Consider the following 6,655-nt stretch of genomic DNA (forward strand, 5'->3'; position numbering starts at 1 on the left):
GTTCTCTGCTTTTCCCAGGTTAGCTCACTGAGCGGGCCCTGAGGGCTCCTAGAGGTGGAGGCGGTGCTGGAAGCTGGTCCCTCCAAAGGGGTGGGACAGGTGGAGGTGTGAGTAGAGAGCTCGGGCTCTTGTGGGCTCCCTTCCTTGTGAGGCTGGGTAGCACTGCTCAAGGCCGGGGACCGCCTCAGTGAGCGTTTGCGGAGGGAATCCTGAAAGGGACAAGGACAAAAGCAGAGGTGAGGATCCCCTTGGAGGGAGGTGGGAAATAACCTACTTCAAGACTATGATGTTCCCTTCTCACTTTTTCCATCCTCAAGTCCTTCTCTTAAAATTCTACCTACCCTCTGAGGAGACTCTCAGGGGCCCCACTTCTCTCATGCTTTCTCAGCACCCCACGAGCATAAACCCCAGGAGCATGCCTCAGCCCCATCCCACACCCCTTAGAGAGAGCTCCAGGGTCAGCTACTACTACTACTAAGTCACTTCAGTCGTGTCCGACTCTGTGCGACCCCATAGACGGCAGCCCACCAGGCTCCCCCGTCCCTGGGAGTCTCCAGGCAAGAACACTGGAGTGGGCTGCCATTTCCTTCTCCAATGCGTGAAAGTGAAGTTGCTCAGTCGTTTCCAACCCTCAGCGACCTCATGGACTGCAGCCTACCAGGCTCCTCCATCCATGGGATTTTCCAGGCAAGAGTACTGGAGTGGGGTGCCGTTGCCTTCTCCATCCAGGGTCAGATGTATTCTAATTCCTGAATCGCCACCTGCTAGCTATGTCCCCTGTGACAAGTCACTGAACTTCTTTGTTCCTCACTTGCCCTTCCTGTAATCTAATCTGTCTACAATCTGCTATCTGTAATTTCTAAACCCCAAAACCTCTAAAAAGTGAACATTTCTGTTGGAATCCTATGGCAAATTCTTTTTAGTTGTTATGAAGTTACTTGTAGTCTTTTTTTTACCCCACCACACCATGGGGCTTGGCGTATCGTAGTTTCCTGACCAGGGATCAAACCCAGGCCCTCAGCAGTGAAAGTGAGGAACCTTAACCACTGGATTGTAGGAATTCCCTTGTGGTCTTTTTTCAAGCATGAATATTCATATGCTTTGTGGCAGATATGTTTTGTTTATGGGATGCTACATCAAACCCTACTTCGGGCGTTCTGTGGTACGTGGTTTATGCACTGTATTTCCTTTCTGAAGTTTAAAAAAAAAAAATCTAAATTACAAAGCACATTTGGCCCAGAGGTTTTGGATAAACAATTGGGGACCTGCAGTGCTGACTTCCCACAAGACCACGGTGAGGGCTAAAGGAAAGACCCAGACCCATGTACGGCAGTAGCACAGAGCCAACCTCTTGAAGCAGCCAGCAAATGTTACAACGCCACTGCTTAGTATCTTTGCCCCTGTCCCCGCATACTCACGGCCCTACCCTTTCCTGCCAGTAGACCAAGTGATGGAGGCCGTTATTCCTTCCTCTCTGCTGTCCCCAGAGCTTCCCAGTTCAGTGACCTATACCTAGTAAGCAATCAAGTCTTGCTCACTTTCAAAATGCAGGAACTTCAGAGCAGTCAACTGAAGTGTCCTCTCTATCAATCATTAACCAGTAAAATGGGAACTCACGTTGTTACCCGTCTGAGGTGGAGGAGTAGAGGGAGGGGACAAAAATACACCTGCTGAGCTTTTTCTGGATCTCAGCAATTCCAGAAATAATCCTGAGCCAAATGGTAAAGCCTGTGCCAAAAAAAGAACATCTAATTCTGTCCTGTTCCCACCCAGTGGAAATTACTAGGCACCATAAACCTCTTCCGAAAGCCACCCAGGGCATTCCTTGCCACAGAGCAAAGAAAACATTAGTCATTGTTCCCAAGGAGACCCAAACTTCCGGCCAAGGGCAGGGAACCCAGCCTCTTACTCATCCTTCGAAAGTGCAGAGCTGACCTAGAGGTAAAAAATGATGCAATACCTAGCAAACCTCGCTCTTTTCTCTTGTATGGCCAAAGCACTCAAAAGCCCACAGAACACCTTCCAGAAAACCTGGGGAAATGCCACGTTAGTGTCCCTTCACAAGATTCAGATACCCCAGGGGAAAAAAACACCTCAGAGGAGAACTGCTTCTTCTTTGGGAAGGAGTTTGTGGCAATCTCTCAGTAGTAAAGCAGGTCCAAGCCCTCGCCCTCACACCTCAGTACTGAAGGGGACTGAACTGCACAGACTTGATGATTCGAAAGTCATGGTAGGCAGGACCTGCCTGGTGGTCCAGTGGCTAAGACTCTGCGCTCCCAATGCAGGGGACCCAGGTTCAATTCTTGGTCAGGGAACTAGATCCCACATGCCACAACTAAAGATCCCTCATGCCACAATGAAAATCGAAGATCCCTCGTGCCGCAACTAAGACCCGGCACCGCCAAACAAATAAATACATATATAAAAAAGCAAGTCATGGTACGATAGGACCCTAACATTCATCTGGTCCACCAGTTCTCAAAGTATAGCCCATCAACCTTAGGGGTCCCTGCCCAAACCCTTTCAGAGAGCTCAAAACTATTTTCATTATAATAATAAGATATGATGTGCGTTTTTCACCATGTTGATGCTTGCAGTGATGATCCAAAAGCACTGGTGGGAAAACCTGCTGACCTTCAGCACGAATCAAGGCAGCGGCACCCAACTATACCAGTGCTCGAGGTATTCAACCGCACTTACAATAAACATGCTAATTTCACTTAAGAATGTCCTTGCTGATGCACAGAAAATGTTAATTGCCTCCGATCTTGATCCTGTGTTAGACATCTCTTTAATAGTCTGTGTGACAAAGTAGGAGATATATATATAAACATTGTGTGGGATACAGATGATGACGGCTGTGACTAGGCAAAGCCCTATATGCAGCCATCTGAGCTGTGAGCTGAACTTGCTACTGTGTTTCATGGAACCACTGACAGATGAACTACGGTTAATTCAGACAGGTCCTTGGCAGGCATTTTCTTGAAAATAAATTGAACTCAAGGGAAACAAATGATATATTGTTGCCAGTGATCAAATACAAGTTACCTTAAAAATCAGAATTTGGAGAAACATGTTTACCATTATGAACTTGAGGGCTTCTGGATACTTAAAAACTTTCTGATGAGTTGAGTGATGACATTAACAAATGTGACTTTTTTTTATGGTTTCTTGTATAATGAAATGTGTCAACATTCAGAGGATCTATATAACTTCATAAAACAATAACTTTCAGGTGACCAATGCATCGTGTTATTAAGCCATGCGGTGGTAAAAGATTCATTCAAAGTGCAAAACAAACCAATGAAAACTGATAACACACAAAAAGTTCATTGGGAGGTTTCAGATTCCACATTAAGAAACAACTTGTCTAGCTTTGATGTAATAGTAAAGAATACCCCTAGTTTTCTGAAAAGACAATGAAGAAACTTTTCCCTTTTCCAATTGCATGATCATCTCTGAGCCATGAAATTCCAGATCTCAAAGGTGTCTCGGACACCTGGTCTAACAAACAAGACCATGGCCAAGAGACCGTGTCCAAAAGACCTTTAAAGACCTTGTCCAAAAATCTCACGAGATGTAGGCAGGGGCGGAGAGAGGGTCCACTGCTTTTTGCCTTTAATTCCAGATGAGCTGGAAGAACAGCGCTGCCCCTGGAGCCTCACTTGCATGTACACATGCTGCCCCGAGAGTGGGGTGACCAGCGTGGACACAGATGACCTGTTTTTGGTTTGCTTAGGCTCCCTGATTTGACTGACAGTACACTATGAGTTTGGTGTTTGATTTTCCTTTGTTGTTCTGTTTCTCTTTTAAAGTTTTACAAACTCTTTTTACATTCATTCTCTCCTTTGCTTTAGTTTCCCACCTGACAGGAGCCTACCATCGCCTCTCTTTAAGAGAGTCTATAAAACATCAGTGTTAAATTTTTAGAATTTTTTTAAAGCAAAACCAAACTATAAGGATTGGGATTTCTTTTTCCTCTTTTCACTATCATGTTTTTAAAAATAAAAAGTACGTTCTCTAGACTTGGCTGGGTCCCCCACTCCTGAACTGCAAAAATAAACCTAGGTCGATGTGTTCTCACTCGGCAAAGGAACATAGAACCATGGTAACCACCTAGTTGATAAGATGGGTAAACTGAGGGCAGGGAAGGTGATGAGGCCATGGCCCCACAGAGAGCTGGCAGTAGAGCTAGGGAATGATAAAAGGCCCCTTGTTCTTGCCCATCCCATGATATACATCCTCCCTTCTGGAGCTGTCTTGTGGGGCACCCTAAATAAACCCAGGCACCCCTTAAGCCATGCCTGTCCTCAATTTCCATGCTCAGAGCATCAGGCTCAAGCATCATAGCTCATAGCTCATCATGCTCATAGCTCAAGCATGAGGCCCACCTGTGGGGAGCTGGCAATGGGCCCGGCCATCATGCCTCGGACAATCAGGCCAGACTTTGGCCTGACCTTCTCTCCCATCCTCTTCGTGTCCAAGGAAGGCTCTGACATTGGAAGTTTGTCCGTCTTCTCCCAAGCAGAAGCCACAGCGGGGCTTTCACCTGCGACAGTCTTTATGGGCCTACTTTTGTGTGAGGACCTTTTGGATGATACAAAATGACCAAGTACATCCCCATCAAGACTGTCGTGTCTGCAAAAAAGGGATATTTCCATTAAAACAGAGTCCTCAAAGGAAATTGCTAGCAATAATAATAAATTGCACAGTCCATAGGCACTCACAGTAAGCCCATTCACAAATCTGTGGTGATTTCTAACCAGCTTTATCATTAAAGGTAAGGAAAAGAAAAGACTTCTGTATCTGGGCAGGTCTGGCCTACAAAATGAGGCCAGAAACAAGAAACAAAATCCGGGTTGATGACTGATGATAGGATTCCTTGAACTGTCAACATAAAGAGCATCCTTGTCTCTTCCAGACCCCAGTGATTAAGGAAAACTGTTGCCCTTCAATACCATAGTTCCCCACCCCACCCCAACTATAGTATATATAGGGTTTAGTACTAACCAGGGTACTGGGCATTTATTGGGGGGCTTGGAATGTATCCCCCATGGATAAAGGGGGAGGATGGTATAGTCTTGAAAGGGGTGGAGCCCCATTACTGCACACTATTGAAGGTGGTGGATGGAGACCTTTGGCAAACTTGGTGTTCCCAGTTAAAGTTCAGCAAAGTTAGGCATGGAAACAGCTTCTTTTCCTGGGTTGCTTGGCATTGAGAGAGAGAAAGAATAAGAAAAAAAGATGGTGCACGTGTATGTGTGTGTATGTTTAAGAGAGTAAGAGAGCAGGACTTCCCTGGTGGCCCAGTGGCTAAGATTCCGCACTCCCAATCCAGGGGGCCCAAGTTTGATCCCTGGCTGGGGAACTAGATCCCACATGCTGCAACAAAGATCGAAGATTCTCATGCCACAGATAAGATCCAGTTCAGTTCAGTTCAGTCGCTCAGTCATGTCCGACTCTTTGTGACCCCATGAACCGCAGCACACCAGGCCTCCCTGTCCATCACCAACTCCCAGAGTTTACCCAAACTCATGTCCATTGAGTCGGTAATGCCATCCAGCCATCTCATCCTCTGTCGTCCCCTTCTCCTGCCTTCAATCTTTCCCACCATCAGGGTCTTTTCAAATGAGTCAGCTCTTCACATCAGGTGGCCAAAGTATTGGAGTTTCAGCTTCAACATCAGTCCTTCCAATGAACACCCAGGACTGATCTCCTTTAGGATGGACTGGTTGGACCTCCTTCCAGTCCAAGGGACTCTCAAGAGTCTTCTCCAACACCACAGTTCAGAAGTATCAATTCTTCAGCGCTCAGCTTTCTTTATAGTCCAACTCTCACATCCATACATGACCACTGGAAAAACCATAGCCTTGACTAGACGGACCTTTGTTGGCAAAGTAATGTCTCTGCTTTTCAATATGCTGTCTAGGTTGGTCATAACTTTCCTCCCAAGGAGTAAGCGTCTTTTAATTTCATTGCTGCAATCGCCATCTGCAGTCATTTTGGAGCCCAGAAAAATAAAGTCAGCCACTGTTTCCCCATCTATCTGCCATGAAGTCATGGCAGATAGATGGCAGATGCCATGATCTTAGTTTTCTGAATGTTGAGCTTTAAGCCAACTTTTCACTCTCCTCTTTCACTTTCATCAAGAGACCCTTTAGTTCTTCACTTTCTGCCATTAGGGTGGTGTCATCTGCATATCTGAGGTTATTGATATTTCTCCCGGCAATCTTGATTCCAGCTTGTGCTTCCTCCAGCCCAGTGTTTCTCATGATGTACTCTGCATATAACTTAAATAAGCAGGGTGACAATATACAGCCTTGACATACTCCTTTTCCTATTTGGAACCAGTCTGTTGTTCCATGTCCAGTTCTAACTGTTGCTTCCTGACCACATATAGGTTTCTCAAGAGGCAGGACAGGTGGTCTGGTATGCCTATCTCTCTCAGAATTTTCCACAGTGTAACCACATAAATAAATAGTTTTTTTAAAAAAAGAATGCGACTTCATTTTTTTTCTGAGTTCTAAAAGGCCTTATTTTTCAGATTTTTTTCATCTCTCCAGTGTTCTGTGGCCTCTCAGAATTCTATACCCCTGTCTTTAAGAAAATGCAAACAAAGGAAGCCCTTGAACCTCCTGAATCATGGAAATTAAAT

The sequence above is a fragment of the Bison bison genome, unplaced genomic scaffold, assembly GCF_000754665.1.
Source record: "Bison bison bison isolate TAMUID 2011002044 unplaced genomic scaffold, Bison_UMD1.0 scf7180017858770, whole genome shotgun sequence".
NCBI classification, from domain to species: Eukaryota; Metazoa; Chordata; class Mammalia; order Artiodactyla; family Bovidae; genus Bison; species Bison bison.